This window comes from Sorex araneus, chromosome 4, assembly GCF_027595985.1.
Source record: "Sorex araneus isolate mSorAra2 chromosome 4, mSorAra2.pri, whole genome shotgun sequence".
In the NCBI taxonomy this organism is placed as follows: domain Eukaryota; kingdom Metazoa; phylum Chordata; class Mammalia; order Eulipotyphla; family Soricidae; genus Sorex; species Sorex araneus.
Window position 1 is genome coordinate 152,211,847 of NC_073305.1, and position 16,535 is coordinate 152,228,381.

The window sequence follows — 16,535 nt, forward strand, 5'->3', positions numbered from 1 at the left end:
ACTGTTATTAACTTTTTTTCTTTAGAAAACGATACTTACTAAGGGTAATTTAATGTTGAAACTAAGAGCAAACTGGCAGAGATACACATACTCACTTAGGGACAGATGGATTGAATCTGTACTTGCGTAGGTGAGCAATTAGGTAAGTGAAAACTTTTGCCTTTTATGTTTTAACCTCAAAACTTGGTATAACATAAATTTGATCATAGTAGCATAAATTAGAACTGGAATTACGGTGCTATTTTATAATTAAATACTGGAAACTAATGCAGCCTTTTGTTTCTCTAGTCTTTTAGTTACCAGTTATTGAGCAGAGAGGCGGGTAAGGTAATATACTGTATTACAAGATAAATGGGTTGTATAAAAATTTTGGTAAAGGAGTCTCAGTGTTGGAATCACACCAAGTTAAGAAAATAACTCATTAATTTTAGTGTTTTGAGAAAAATAGTTGAGATATTGTATCATCTGTTCAGTAGTTCCAGTTGTGGAAAGGAGAGCTAATTTACTTCCATGTGTGTATTTCTGTAAGGCTATTTGAATGTCTATATGATTCTATATCCTTTAGGTATTTACTAGTTAATTAAAATGTTGTTGAGTATCTACAATTTTCTGACTTTAAGTGGTATATTTAAGTACAGACCTCCGGAATCCAGCCACAGCCCATGCTCAAGGCCCCCGTCCACACATTCGGACAAACCTCACACATGAAGGAACTGGCAGAGGAACCCAGGTGTGTGGGACCCAGGGCTGAGATTTCCAAGACTGTTTGGATTGAAACTGGTCCTCTTTTCCCCAGATCCCCCATTTTCCAGTAGCTAGGTGTCACACCCAGAAACTGCCCCCAGCACCATGTAATCCCATCAATGACCAACATCCAGAGACTATAAAACCAAGCTCTCAGAAGCCTAGCCTCTCTTATAGCCTACTACTCCCTCTCAGAGAACCTGGCAAGCTACTGAGAGTTTCCTGCCAGCATGGGAGTGCCTGGCAAGCTCCCCGTGGTGTATTCATATGCCAAAACCAGTAACAATGATGGGTCTCATTCCTCTGACCCTGAAAGAACCTCCAGTGCGGCACCATTGGGAAGAAAGAGTAAAGAGAGGCTTCTAAAATCTCAGGGCTGGGATGAATAAAAATGTTACTGACACTGCTCGAGAAAATCGACAATCAATGGGATTTGATGATGATATAGATTGAATTGAAATAGTGAGTAGCACTGTAGCACTGTTGTCCTGTTGTTCATCAATTTGCTCTAGAGGGCACCAGTAACTTCTCCATTGTGAGACTTGTTGTTACTGATTTTGGCATACCAAATACACCACAGGTAGCTTGCCAGGCTCTCCTAGAGGAATCGAACCTGGGTCGACCACATGCAGGGCAGACACTCTGTGCTATCACTCCAGTCCAAAAAATAGTGAGTAGAGAATATAAAACTCATCTAGAAGATAGATGAGAGTTGGCCATATATGTTAGGCTTAGTGACTTAAAATAATAGCTGAGTCCATGAGAATAAGTGGCAACGGTCCACAGAAAATAGAGAAAACCAGATAACAGACAAGGTTAAAGATCAACACTCAGGGAAAAGGTAAAGGGAAAGATGCCACCACGGAAGAGACAAGTATGTCTCAGAGAACAGGAAGAAAACAGGTTTGGGGTGAGAGCTTTAAGATGGAAGAAATGAAGCTTTTGGATCAAGGTAACAGTTTAAAAACACGCATATATATACATATACATACAATATATGTATATATTGTATGAATGCCTTGAAATAAAATGTGAAAATGCCAAGAGTAATATATTTATACCAAATCTGGCAGAGATGTACACAAACTATTAACCTTGATAAATTTCTAGAAGATGGAAATATGTCATTATGTGAAGAATTATATAAGCAGGTACGCAGCTCAGATATCTATGGATGAGACTGTGGAGGAAAGAGGTCACACTCACAGATGGCAATGCCTCTATAAAGCTTCCTATCTGAATTTTGAACAGCCAGTTTTGGGAAGAGTGATGGTCAGAGATCATTGTTGATGTTTGTTCTTTGAACAGATGCGCAAGTTGGTGGCTCTTCTAGCACTGCTTGCCAGGGAAGCTGGTTTGCGATTTCCAGAACAAAACATACATAGTGCAAGCCTAATTTTCTTCTTGCTCTCTGTACTGGTTTCACACTTCTAAGGAATGCACTTGGACACTGAGCCACAGCCTTAATCCCAAGAGTTTAAACTGAGAAATGACTGATTAAATAAAAGCATTATTAATATCCCTGTGAAATAATATTTTTTTCAAATATCTATAAAAATGAAAAGTAAGATTGAGAAAAATGTGGTTTGTATTTATTATAATCTTATTTTGTTTGTACTTGAAAATTTAAGTTGCACATTGGATATGCACATATAATATCTCATATGATGAAATCTAATTATGAATATTGTTTACTCCAAGATTTAAAAGGTGCGATATTGAGGCAAGTATTGTATTATATTTCTCAATATTGCTCTTAAGAGTCCACTGAGATTCAATATTACTTTTCAATGATTTCTCTTTTGCATTACTTTGGCATAAAACAAAGATTGTATATATATGTACAATATATACATATATGTATATATAATTTATATTATTATAAAATTATATAATAATAATTATAAAATTAAGATGATGGAGGAGACCTAATGAATGCAATTCCTGTATAAGTATAGGAGAAGTAAAACTGCAAAGCACTCACTCCTTAACTTTACTTCTTTTTTTTTTGCTTTTTGGGTCACACCTGGCAATGCACAGGAGTTACTCCTGGCTCTGCACTCAGGAATTACCCCTGGCTGTACTCAGGGGACCATATGGGATACTGGGAATCGAACCCGAGTCGGCTGCATGCAAGGCAAATGCCCTACCCGCTGTGCTATTGCTCCAGCCTTTTAACTTTACTTCTTAAAGAGTGAAAGGGAGGAATGGTAGATCCTTTACACAAACAGACAATTATAAATCATTTAAAAAAATTTCTATGATCAATGGGAGGAAAAAGTATATGGAAGTTAAATAACTATTATTTAGAGAGCATGATAATTTAATGGACATTTATAAATCAGAGTATGCTACATTTAATAGTAGCACTGTCATCCCATTGTTCATCCATTTGCTTGAGCGGGCATCAGTAATGTCTCCATTGTGAGACTTGTTGTTACTGTTTTTGGCATATCAAATATGCCACAGTATCACTTTAAAATGAAAGGATCATGACATATAAGAACATTGGATGATCACATAAAAACGATAATACCTACATCTATTTTTGGATGAGGTAAGCATCCAACACATTTTCATATAGGCGTCTTTTACAATTCTAAGTTTTTCCCATTCCCTTTTTCTTGACCTTCTATTTCAGAAATCCATAGACACTCCCTGCAAAGACATGTAGTACTATGGGGAATAGTTATGTTTCTATAGTGAACATGTTTAAAGGTTCCTCAACTGTATGCGATAATTCACACAAAAAGCATTATACTCATTCCATAAGATTTTGCTAAATGAGATTTATACTCTGGTTCTTAACCATTGTAACAAATGTGATAAATTGATTAATTTACCATCCAGAAAGGACTACTGAAAGAAACTTTTGTTTGTTTTGCTTTATTTTTGGTTTTTGGACCATATCTGGTAGTACTCAGAGATCACTCCTGGCTCTGCACTCATGGATCACTACTGGTGAGACTCAGGGGGCGTATATGGTGCATGTGGTGTTGAGGATGGAATCTGGGATGGCCATATGCAAGGCAAGCACCCTACCTGCTATTTCATCTCTCTGGTCCCATACTGGATGAAGCTCAACTGTCCTTTCACAGGTCCTTTTCTTGAGTGAAGTCAAAGTGACTTTGTCATTTCAAGTCAGACTGGGTCCAGGAAAAGATTCTAAAGGCCATGTTTTGTTTTGTTTTGTGTTTTGTTTACTTTTGTCCTCTCTTGTTCTAATTTTTCCCCAGTCCTCTGCATCCAGATTATTTATTCTTAGTACCTTAATGTACTGTGCATATTGTTCAGTGCTTCCACTATCCCACTTTCAGCACAATCTGATATCCTGAGGGAGTTAGAGAAATTCATCCAACATGAAATAAAACCTGTACAATGTCTTTCCTTATTAAGTGCATGGATAAGATATAAATGACTAATAATGCTTATTCTGGCTGACAGTTACTATGTAACAAATCACCAAAAACTGAGTCATGAAGGCTATTTTATTATGCTTACAAAGTCTAAGGAGTAAGAATTCAGAAAAGCACTTAAAGAAAAATTCTATTCTCCTCTATATGTTGAGACTTCATAGAACAACTCAATAGCTGGATTTACCTACATGTCAGGGTGGAGTAACTTAGACTAGAAGAAACCTGTCAAATGACTACTACATTTTCATGCATGAAGTTTGGTATAGGATTGCTGAGGTTTATCGGGGTTTGTTAGTAAGAAGGTGAGATAGGAGCTCGAGATAATTCAAAGGGCTGAGTATATACTTTGCAAACTGGAGGATTAGGAACAGTCTCTATACATTGGAATGATAATAAGGATTTGCATGTTTTTAATCAGTTTTAACCCATCTTCTACTTTTATAGAGATAAAAGTGAAATTTTCAGTTATTTATTTAACACCTACTATGTGCCAAGTATGATGTCAGGCATGGCAGCTTAGAGATAGACTCAGGCTTAGATCCTACCATCATGAATCTTACAGGACCTCATGCTCTATATTGTAGAACCTGAAGATCATAAAATATAGACTTGACAGGCTCAAGATAGCTAACTTGTGAATAGCACCTTTTTAATTTTTTTGTTTTGTTTTTATAAGTAATTCTTATTTTAGTTTTAATGTAATCTAGGTAAAAGGGTTACAACAGTGTTCAAGGTTCTTTGTTTTTGTTTTTGTTTTTTAATACACGGTGATTTCTATAGCTGTTTACTATGTACATACAATGGGCTAGTTACAGTAGGTTTTCAGGCATACAATGCTCCCACCTTTACTCCCACCACCCCTTGTCCTCATTGATTCACCACTAACACTAGTTTCCTTCCATTTCCTCATCCTGAACCCTTGAAAATTACAATTTTAGGTTTAATTGTTGTGTTTTGTGTCCCATGCTTCTGATATAATGCTTATCTTGGATCTAGTGATTTAGACTTATAAAGATACTTCATCTCTACACCACAGTGTAGCCCCCCTGACTCTTGCCCTTGTTACCTCCAGATCTTTTTTTTGTTCCTTTCCATTTCTCACTTTCCCTGGCATTTTTGTTTCTGTAGTCTAGATATTATGTCTGAAGTTACCGTAGCCTGCTGCTACCAAAGAGTTCAAGGCTACACCCCATCTACTGTCACCTCTGGTCTGACATTTCTTCCCTCCCCACTCATGCATTGTTCATGTTAATTGACAGCATAGACTCAATAAGTAACATTCTTGTCATGTTTCCTTTAACTTTTTGTTTTAAATAATTTTTTCCTGAATTATTTAAAAGTAACACAGGGACGTTATAAAATTTTACCCATCAATACTTCTAAGAATAAATCCCCAAATAATCTTAATACTATTATCACACCTGATAAAATTGACTCCGATTGCTTAATATAATTTAATATCCAGTCCATATTGAAATCATTTAAGTCATTTAAAATATCTTTAATAGTTCTTTTAAAAACTAGAGCTAAAGTCATTTTTTCTCATTTTATTTTATTTGGAAAAGGAGAGAGCATAAATTAATAGTTTATTTTTAAACCTTTTCTTTGAAAAATAGTTTCAACCTTTGGCCTCCCTGTTTTGGTAGAAAGAAGTTATATAAAGAAATTTAGAGTTGAAGTCTCTGGAAATGATTCCGGTAGAGAAGACAAATGTGGATCAAATATTTACAGATTGAGAAAATGGAACATAACAAGACATTTGAATCTGAGCAAACATTTTTAACAAGATTCCATCAGATTTTTCCTAAAAATAAATATTTGCATACAGGATCTTTGTTGGCTCTTTCAAATATGAAAAGAAAAATAATAGGTGGTTCTTCTACTATCTGCTCTTCATTGCTATTTATGTTCCTTCTGCAGGCAAGAGCCACAGGAATGTTATACTGAGTGAGAGTCTTCACCATGTGCAAAATTTCTCAAAAGTTAGTCCTAGCTGAAATGGACATTGTATCATCCTATTAAAGTCAATATTGTGTTGTAATGATTTTAAAGAATAATTTGTGTTAAGAATATTACTGAAGTCACTCCTAGACTCCTTCTTTTTTTCTTTCTCTTTTTGGGTCATACCCAGCAATGCTCAGAGGTTACTCCTGGCTCTGCATTTAGGAATTACTCCTAGCAGTGCTTGAAGGGACCATATGGTATGCCAGAGTTCGAACCTGGGTTGGCTGCGTGCAAGGCAAATGTCTTACTCTCTGTACTATCGCTCTTGCTCTAGATTCATTCTTTTTTTTTTTTTTTTTGCTTTTTGGGTCACACCCGGAAATGCACAGGGGTTATTTGGCTCATGCACTCAGGAATTACTCCTGGAGATGCTCGGGGGACCATATGAGATGCTGGGAATTGAACCCTGGTTGGCCGTGTGCAAGACAAATGCCCAACCTGCTGTGCTATTGCTCCAGTCCCCCTAGCTTCGTTCTTAATGTGACATTAAATCCTATTTCGTCTTGCTTGCTTCATAGTTTAAGAAAGTCATGAGGGGGGAAAAAAGAAGGGAAAATGATTTAAGTAAAGATTTTATGGAATAGTGATTGTATGGATAAAAAAAGAGAAAAAATCTTGGCTGACATTTACTCCGATCACTTTCAAGTCCTTGGTTTAACTAATTCTGACTGAACTTAAACAAATTGAAATTTCAGTTTAATAAAATATTCACTGGGTTGATACAGTTTTATTTTGAAGATATCGGCAACAAATATAATGCACAACATTTTCCCTTTGTTTTATAATATACTTTAGCATCATGTGAACAGAAACTGCAAAAGAATGATTAGTAGAAATTGTAGGTCCTCTGCTTATAGGGTTAACAGTGGAAGGGACTTAAAATCTGGATTTAAACGTAACTTAGAATTTTGGCTCTATTAATAGCTATAAAAATCAATGAACAGTGATACAGTGAAGCCTCATTAAGCAAGTAATAATAGCATTGAAGGCAGTTGTTAAAAATGTGTGGAAGATACAGAGTATTATCTGGAAATTAGTACTAGTATCTTTTAACATATTTAATAATTTTGACTGTTCTTCATATCTAAGGCTAATGCCACCAATACACAGTGGCATCATCTAAAACAATAGATCTTCAAAATCAGATCCTTTTTACCACTGTGGGAAATTTAATAATGTAGTCAATTATTGAATGTGCCATTTAGATTTGGAGGACTTGTTGCTTCAGTTTTCACTGGATCTCTTTAAACTTTTAGTTCTATCACATACTCTGCACTGGTAATGCACAGGTGACATTGGTATATATTTTTAGATTTTTATTTCCTTTTTTGGAGTACCTTAATTTGACATATTACACTAGGTGGTATATTTCTTAGTTAATACCCTTAAAAACCAAATTTATTCCTTTTTGTCTGCTTTACTAACAGCCTACTCAGTTCTGACTCTTTCTGTTCTCTTACCTGAACAAAGGTGGTAATTTTGCTTTTTGTCTTCAGGTATCCTTTTCTGTCCCATTACTCTATCCTTGGGATTCTCTCGCTCATTTGTTAAAAAGCTAGCAATGTTCAATGCCAATCTTAGAAAGAAAATAAAAATGTCTTTTCTTTATTTATAAAATCATGCACAATCTTTCTTCACCCCATCTTCACACAAATTCACTGTTATCCTACTAACATTCCTGTCCCTCTTTGGATTTCTCAAAAAATACAATATTTGCTCCCAATTCAGAACCTTTGCACTATATTTTTTCTTTGTACCTTAAATTATTCCTCCCTGCTTGTATTTGGTTATTTTTTTGTATTTGGTTCTTATTGATTTTTTTTCTCCTCAGTATACCATTTAGAAGCAGTCATCTAATTAATCACTCTATTTGAATTAATTTCATAGCATTGGTCTTTGATGTTAGCACAGTAGGGAGAGTGTTTGCCTTGCACATGACCGAACGGGTTGGATTCCTTCATCCCTCTCGGAGAGCTTGGCAAGCTACCAAGAGTATCTCTCCTGCACAGCAGAGCCTGGCAAGCTACCCGTGGTGTATTTGATATGCAAAAAACAGTAAAACAAGTCTCACAATGGAGATGTTACTGGTGCCCACTCGAACAAATCAATGAACAACAGGACGACAGTGCTACAGTGCTACCTACCTGTATGTTTTCTTTCCTCTTGGTTGGTTTTGTCACTAATAAGCACCTTACATGAGAGCAACTGTTCTTCTTCAGTACTTTCTCCCAAGATCCAGATGAGTGTTTAACATGATAAGCAGTTTAAGAGAATGAATAAAATGGCATGATTCTCTTACAAGTCCTCTTTTTGTTGTTGGATAAAATAGAAATGATAACCAGGAGGAAAGGTTAAGTGAGATGGAATAAGGAAGAAAGACAAAGGTATCATGATTATGTTTTATCTCCAAGCTTTTCTATTGTTTAGGCTTTAACTTCAAGATGATTTTATGCAACCAAAATTTCTTTATTGGAAGCTTTATTTTCATAAACAGTTTCTTGCCCAGGCAGCAGTATCTTAAAACTATATGATATAAAATAAGTGATTGCAGATGTGAAGTGCAATTTCACTGTGCTTGATAATTGATAATTGCTGTCTGAGGTTCATAAAATATAATATTTTTCCCATTTCCACTCTTTATTACCATGTACAATAACGTTGAATGTGATAAGTTTTACTTACAGATTATAAATACATAGGAATAAGAGAACATGTATTATGATGACATATGCTATTATGCTTTATCCATTGCAAAATGTTTTCACATTTATTACCTCATTTCATCTTCCAAGATATTTTTCATATAGAATGTTTTTATTTTGCATATTTCCTGTCTTCACTTACTGGCAATTCTCTCTTATTATAAAATAAGTAAGAGGTTTCCAGAAATATTGTATATGCATTTCCTCTAAACTTAATTCACTGGATTAACCCTTGAGTTTTCTAATGTATTACTCTTTTTGATTTTTGTTTTGTCAACGCTTATAGACAGCACTATGAAAATTGTTTCTTGTCTCATAACTTTAATTTCTAAAATAATGTTTTTTGTTTCATCCAACTTTCCCTCTCATGTTTAATAAATAGCATCAAAATTTATTTTTGTGTCCAGATTTTGAACTCTTTTCTGTCTGATAACAGGACTTTCTTTCAAACCCCTGTAGTGGCAGAAATCAGGCTGATCTCTGACTATTTTAAAAGATTTCTTATAACCCTGACAAGCACATTTCAAAGTTCTGTGCTTATGGTAGGCAAGGGGTGGGGAGGGGGTGGGACAGGAGGTATGGTGGTGGTGGTGGGGTAGCATGGGAACATTGTAGAGGGAAGTTGACACTGTTGGTAGGATTAGTGTTAGAATATCGTATGCCTAAAACTCTACTACCAAGAATTTTGTGAATCATGCTTTTTTATTTCACTGTATCACTGTCATCCCGTTGCTCATTGATTTGCTCAAGTGGGCACCAGTAATGTTTCCATTTTGCGACTTCTTAACTGTTTTTGGCATATTGAATATGCCACGGGTATATTCAGAGCTTGCCAGGCTCTGCTGTGCAGGAGAGATACTCTTGGTAGCTTGCTGGGCTCTGCGAGAGGGGCGGAGGAATTGAACCCAGGTTGGCCACGTGCAAGGCAAACGCCCTACCGCTGAGCTATCACTCCAGCCCATGCAGAGATTATTTACCAATTACTTCCCCTGGATAAAGTTAAAAATTAAATAAATTATTTTAAACACTCCTTATAAACTTTAACATGCATTCTATATTGCTTACCTTGTATTCCATTGGTTTTTACTTCATGGTATCAATTTTTGAATATATCTTGACAGCATGCAATCCTGAATTTCAAATTTTTTAAGTTTAGTTTATGTTTTCTTCAGTGGATACTTTTAGATAGTGTGATTTCTTATAATAACATATTCATTTTATTGCAAAACTTTTTCCACAGAACATTATTAATAGGGCAAGAAGAACTTAAATTTGTGACATCTTCCTCTCTTTCTCTTCCTCTCTGGACTCTTTTGTATTTCTCAATTGAAAAATTTATTTTCTCAGTGGGGGCTATTACAACAAAGTATCATAGACTAGTTAGTTTTCAAAACAGAAATTTATTTTCATTGCTTGAGAGGCTTGAAAAACTAAGATCAAATCTGTCAGTCATCAGATTTATGGTCTAGTCAGAGTTCACTTCCTGGTTCATAGATGATGGTCTATTGCTATGTCTCACTAATTCATCATTCATAACAATGGAGTATTCACAAATCACAAAAATATTCATTGTCATTGTCACTGTTATCCCATTGCTCATCAATTTGTTTGAGCAGGCACCAGTAACATCTCTCATTGAGAGACTTATTAGAGTGAAATATTTGAAATAGGATGGTGCTACTCATCTTTTAAGTTGTGATATGATCCCCTGAATGATTTACTCTTGATTTTTATTGCCTTGATCTTGGTTCACTGCATTCCCACCTTTTACTATATGCATTAGTTATAGAGATTTCATTGTGGATAGAGAATTAGACCTAGATGTTTACTAAGACTCATTCACTGTATAATACATTCCCACAAAGTTATTCAAGGAAGTTCTATTCTTTGAAAGATAATTGAGAATAAAAGCAATGATTTTTGCATATCATATTAGCACTGTCTATATTTTTAGCCTCCTTTCTCAAAATCACTATAAACCTGTTTCCTGCTGATTAGTTCCTACAACCACTTGCATTTGGTGGAAGATTTGCTTCTTATTATAATCCCCCGTTGTATATTCTCAGCTGCCTCCTTTGAACTATATTTATTTTTCTTTAGTTAAAACATTTAAAATTATAATTCAGGTCATATGTTCATAATAATGTCAATGTTTATGGTTTTAATGTGCATTGCTTTCTCACCTCATCATCATTAAAGAGTTCCAAATCCTCCTGGAAGTAATGTTCTGTTACTTCCAGTTCCTCTCAGCATTCTCCTACTTCCCCTTTTATTAGATATTTGTTGTTCTATAATGCAGGGCCATGGTTTGTTATCATTTGAAACCTTTTATTCCCTGTCTATGTGCCCAAAATCAGTGATATCACCTGGCATTTGTCTTACTCCATCTAACTCATTTCACTTAACATGCCTTTCAGTTTTATCCAAGTTGACGCAAACTGAATGATTTTATCTTCACTTATGGCTGAATAGCATTTCATCATGTAGATATACCATAAATTCTTAATCCACTCATCTGCTGTTGGGTGCTTGGATTGTTTTAAAATTTGGGGCCTAATAAATAGCACTGCAATAAAAATAGGTTTGCATGTATCTTTATGAATCATTTTCCTGTGTGTTATTGGGATAGATGTCAAGAAATAGAGTTGCTAAAACTTATGGATGTTCTTTTCTTAATTTTTATAATCCCTATACTGTTTCATTGAGGCTGACCCAGATAACATTACCACCAACAATGATAAAGACCCATTTTCCATAACATTCCCACCAGCACAGGTTATTGGCTTTTTGAGATCTGCTGTTCTCATGGCTATTAGATATATCACTGCCATTTTGACTCACATTTGCATAATAATTAGTTACTAACACTTTTTTATATGACTACTGGCCATCAGTATGTTTTCCTCAGGGGAGTGTCTATTCATTTTTCTCCCTATTTTTTTAAAAAAAAATTATTTTATTGAATCACCGTGAAAAATCTACAAAGCTTTAAGGTTTAAGTCTCAGTTATATAATGATTAAACCCCCATCCCTTCACCAGTGCACATGTTCCCCCACCAAGAACCCCAATATACCCCCCTCCCACCCACCTCCCACCTAAGTAGCTAATAATCTTCACTTTATTTTCTCTATACTTTGAATACATTCAATATTTCAATAGAGAACTCACTATTATTGTTTGGAATTTTCCCCCCAACAATCAGACCAGCTGAAAAGGCATCATTTAATAATTTCTTTTCATTGCTGAGAATGAAGACTCTATGAGTTTTGGATTTCTGATACTTTAGCTCAGTTCACAGTCTAGATGCATTTCTGTAAGAAGCCGCTCTGGGTGCCAAAATGGGTTAGAAGACCTCTCGGATCATAGTCTTTAGGAGCAGAGGGTTCGTTTCGCGTGCGGCAGCTCCGGATCTTATCTGGGTGGAGAGTGTGCCAGTAACGCCCCCCCATCCCATGATCGCCTACAAGCTACGTCACTGCAAACTCATACCTCTGGGTTGGGAGTCTTAGGAGGTGGCTCTCGCCACATGGGGGTTGCCGCCGCCACCATTTTCTATGCAGAAAAACAGGATAGAGTGTGAAAATTCCTCCCCAGCCGGCACGGGGTTGTAGCACAGTTCACAGCCTACATGCATTTCTGTAAGAAGCTGCTCTGGATGCCAAAATGGGTTAGAAGACCTCTCGGATCATAGTCTTTAGGAGCATAGGGTCCCTCTCCCCATTTTTTGATGGGATCATTGTTTTGTTTGTCATTGTCATGAGCTTTATATGTACTTTATGTATTCTAGATATTAGTCCTTTATCTGATGTGGTGTGTGCATATTTAAACCATATCAACATCCCTCCATCATATATCTTATTTATATAATTTTGTTATATTGTAAATTTTTTTTACATTTTTTTGCATTTTTTTGCATTATTTATTTTACTATCAAAACTTATCTTTAATTATAATTTTATTGAGATACCTAATAGGAGGAGAGACTTGCGCAAAATGCAATGATTATTTTAAATATCACCCTTGGTTTAAAATTTAAATAAAATTTAAATAATAATAAATTAGCTGTCCTTGGTTTTTCTACCCAGGCGCTGAAACTTGTACCTGCTATTTATGCTTGTTGTATTGGGATAGGATCATGAATCACTGTATCATATGTCCTTGTTTGTCACAGAATTAAATGACCTCCATATTAAGTCTAACTCATAATCTTTAAATTAAAAAGGTAGAATTGAGAAAAAGGCAAATGAATCAGTAAACACTAATTTTCTGATTTCTTAACTATAATAATTTATTAAAATATTACAAAACAAAAATCACAAAACCATGCAAGACGTCAAATGTGCTATATCTTAATATTATGTGAGATGCAGATGTGCTTAGGACATGGAGAGTTAATTAGAGGTAATATTTATCTCCAGTTGTAAGAGTTAATACCGGGCAAAACTTGGAACATTTAGCTCAGATAAGTATCCAAGTGCTTGGCTGCTGATCCCAATTCTTATCTGAACTATCTGAACCTTTCAAATCTTGAAAACTGGGCTGGACATCTATGAGAACAGTCTCATCTGGGGTATTTGGGTATGCTTGATTCCAGCTGGAAACTGAAACTGCAGAGAGAGGCAAAAATGAAGAATAATTGGGGAGAAATGTTGAACTTCTTCAAACCTCAGAAAGAGGCTTCAGTTAAAGTAGAGCAAAGGTTAGGGATTAGGCGCAGCTTCTATTTTATCTGGCTGTATTAACCTATCCTTTAAAAGCCTATTTTAATCATCCAAATGAAAAGTCATTAATATTGTTTTGTTTTCGTTGTATTGTGATAATGAAACATTCTTTACAACAGTGGAACTCTGCTGATTTTACACATCAAAAGAATATTATAGCAGACAAATGCTCCAGAGATGGCCCCAGTGCATGTTAATAATCGACACATACATGGGTGCGGTTATAGTCATCCTACCAAATGAACCTTAAATCAACTTGTAGGAAAACTATAAACTATAGCCCGGTATAAGCTTAGAGAGTAAGCAAGAAAAAAGTACTCTCTATTGTGCTTCTTTTCTATCAACTCTGGGGAATATACATATTTAAAAACACTTTTTTAATAGTATAATTTTATTAAAAATACACTAATAAAGATATAAATTTAGTGCTAGAAAGATACTACAGCACACAGGGTACTTGCCCTACATGCAGCTGATGCAGGTTCAACCTCCGGTACTCCATATGGTTCTTCCAGTTGTGTTCTTTTATGACGGTGTTTTGGGATTATATTGCTCTTAAATTGGTGAGCTTTGAGTCAAGTGGAATGTTTCATAAATGTTGGTACTTCGTACATTCAAACAGCCGAAGGTCTGAATAGGGAAAAACAAACTCTCTATAAAAAGTGGGAATTCTGCGAGCAAACTCTCCTTGATTCTTTCTTCAACTCCTTTCTGAATCTTCAGAGTGAGACTTTACCATCAGATTTTGGACTAACCAATCTCCTCTGTTGCATAAGCCAAATCTGTCTTTAAAATTAATCTGTTTTTCTACAAAGACATACATATCCTATTGGTCTGTTTTTCTGGAGAATCCTATAAAATCTAGTGAGTGGGGAGACCAAATTTAGATCTACATTCATCAGTTATCATTCTGGTTAACACATTCAAGATAACAATTTTTATCAATCATATTTCTGGGACTTTTAGCAGCACTTGATATTATTCACACAATCACCCCCTCATGAAAACTTTTGACTTGTGTAGAAGTTTCTGATTTTTTTCTACCTCTCTGAAACATCTTTTAGGCCCTCATTTCTTTCTTTCTTTGAATATTGGGATTTCTCAAGAATTCTATTATAATTTTCTGGTGTGTTATTTTTGGTAAAATTATTTTATCTCTGCTCACTCCAATTAGCATTGCCTTATTTGTAATGGGACCAGTATCTGAGGCCAGAGCTATATGACAGTAGGTAGGACACTTGCCTTGCATATAATCAAAACAGGTTTGAAACTCAGCACCCTATACGGTGTCATAAGCACTGCCAGGGGTGATCCATAGGTGCAGAGGAGTAAGTCCTGAGGACAGTTGGGTGTGGCTTGAAAACTAACAAAAAGCGGACCTACCCTTGAACTGTGACTATCCACAGTTATAAAATTTGTCCATATATTACTTAATCTGAGAAAATTTTTTGTTTTATTTTTATTATTTGATTTTGGGACTACAACAGCTGTGCCAGGGATTACTTCTGGCTCTGCACTCACATATCAATCCTGGTGGGATCTGGGGACCTTATGGGACAATAGTGATAGAATCTAGATTGACCACATGCAAAACAAGGACCTTAGCCACTGGACTGTGAGATACAATTCTGATCATAAAATTATTTAAAAGTAGAAGTAAGTGCCATTCACTATTACTTTATTTTATTCCTGTAAGGGAACAGAGTTCTCCAATATTAGAGCTATTCCATTAGAAATGTTCAATATATTTGTTCCAAATGACATTTGATAGGGTGCTAAATTGTAATTAAAATAAGAATTTTTCATATGAAATATAAACTTAGCTCAAAATAATTAAATGATTTATAGATATGTGAGTTTAATTTCCTCTTTAAATATATCTTAGCTTCAACTTATTTTTTTTGCTTTATTTAAACACCATGGCTTACAAAGTTGTTTATAATACAGTTGTTGTTGTTCTTATTTATTGACCTTAGTTAGCTATGTCACTTTCCCATCAAATCTGCTATGCTTCTACTGGGATGTCAGTATTGTGGAATTTAGAGATGTTGCCTGCATAACTGCTCTGTCCAATCCAGAAACTCCAAATTCTGTACAACTGGGCCACTATAGGATGTGGATATATCTAATAGGGATCCCAGAAGTCAGAGGTATGGGGGAGTCTGCCTACCCCATTCACCAAGAAGACTCCAGAGTTCCTGAAAACTGGTGCACCTGAATTTTGTTTTGGTGTCTCTTTGGAGATTACTGTGAAGCAGTGGAGTTGGTCCATTGCATGGTGGCATCTGTGGGGTATGAGGATGGCTGCTCAGGCTTCGGCAGGCAGGAACTCTGCCTTCTACCCTACTGAGGGCACCCTAGGGTTTTCAGCTGGAAGGTCAGTGTACCCATGAATTTTTGTGGCTTGGATTGCATTTCTTCTGAGATTTCTTTGTGAATCTGAAAAAACGGGATGGTGGATGAGTTACGTGGCGGCTGGCTGTGGGAAATGGGTCACAAGTGGTTAGGGTAATTTACTTCCTTAGTCTCAAGTATCTGCTATCTCCACCAATTGAAGAAAGGTTGTAGCAGGATCTGCAGCTACTTTGTTTTCCTTGGACTTCCTCTACATTTTATTTTTATTGTCTCTGTAAAAATTCTTCATGGTATTAACTGTAGATCTATATTTTTATATTTACCGGTCTGTGTTTATTCTAGTAATTAAAATGTATTAAGTCTTTTGTCCCTGGTGCCCCCCGGTGCTGTGTAATCCCATCAACAGCCAACATCCAGAAACTATGAAACCAAGCTCCCAGAAGACCTTTTAGAGCCTAGTTCTCCCTCTTGCAGAACATGGCAAGCTACCGAGTGTTTACTGCCCGCATAGGAGAGCCTGGCAAGCTCCCCATGACGTATTCATATGCCAAAACCAGTAACAATGATGGGTCTCATTCCCCTGGCGTGAAAG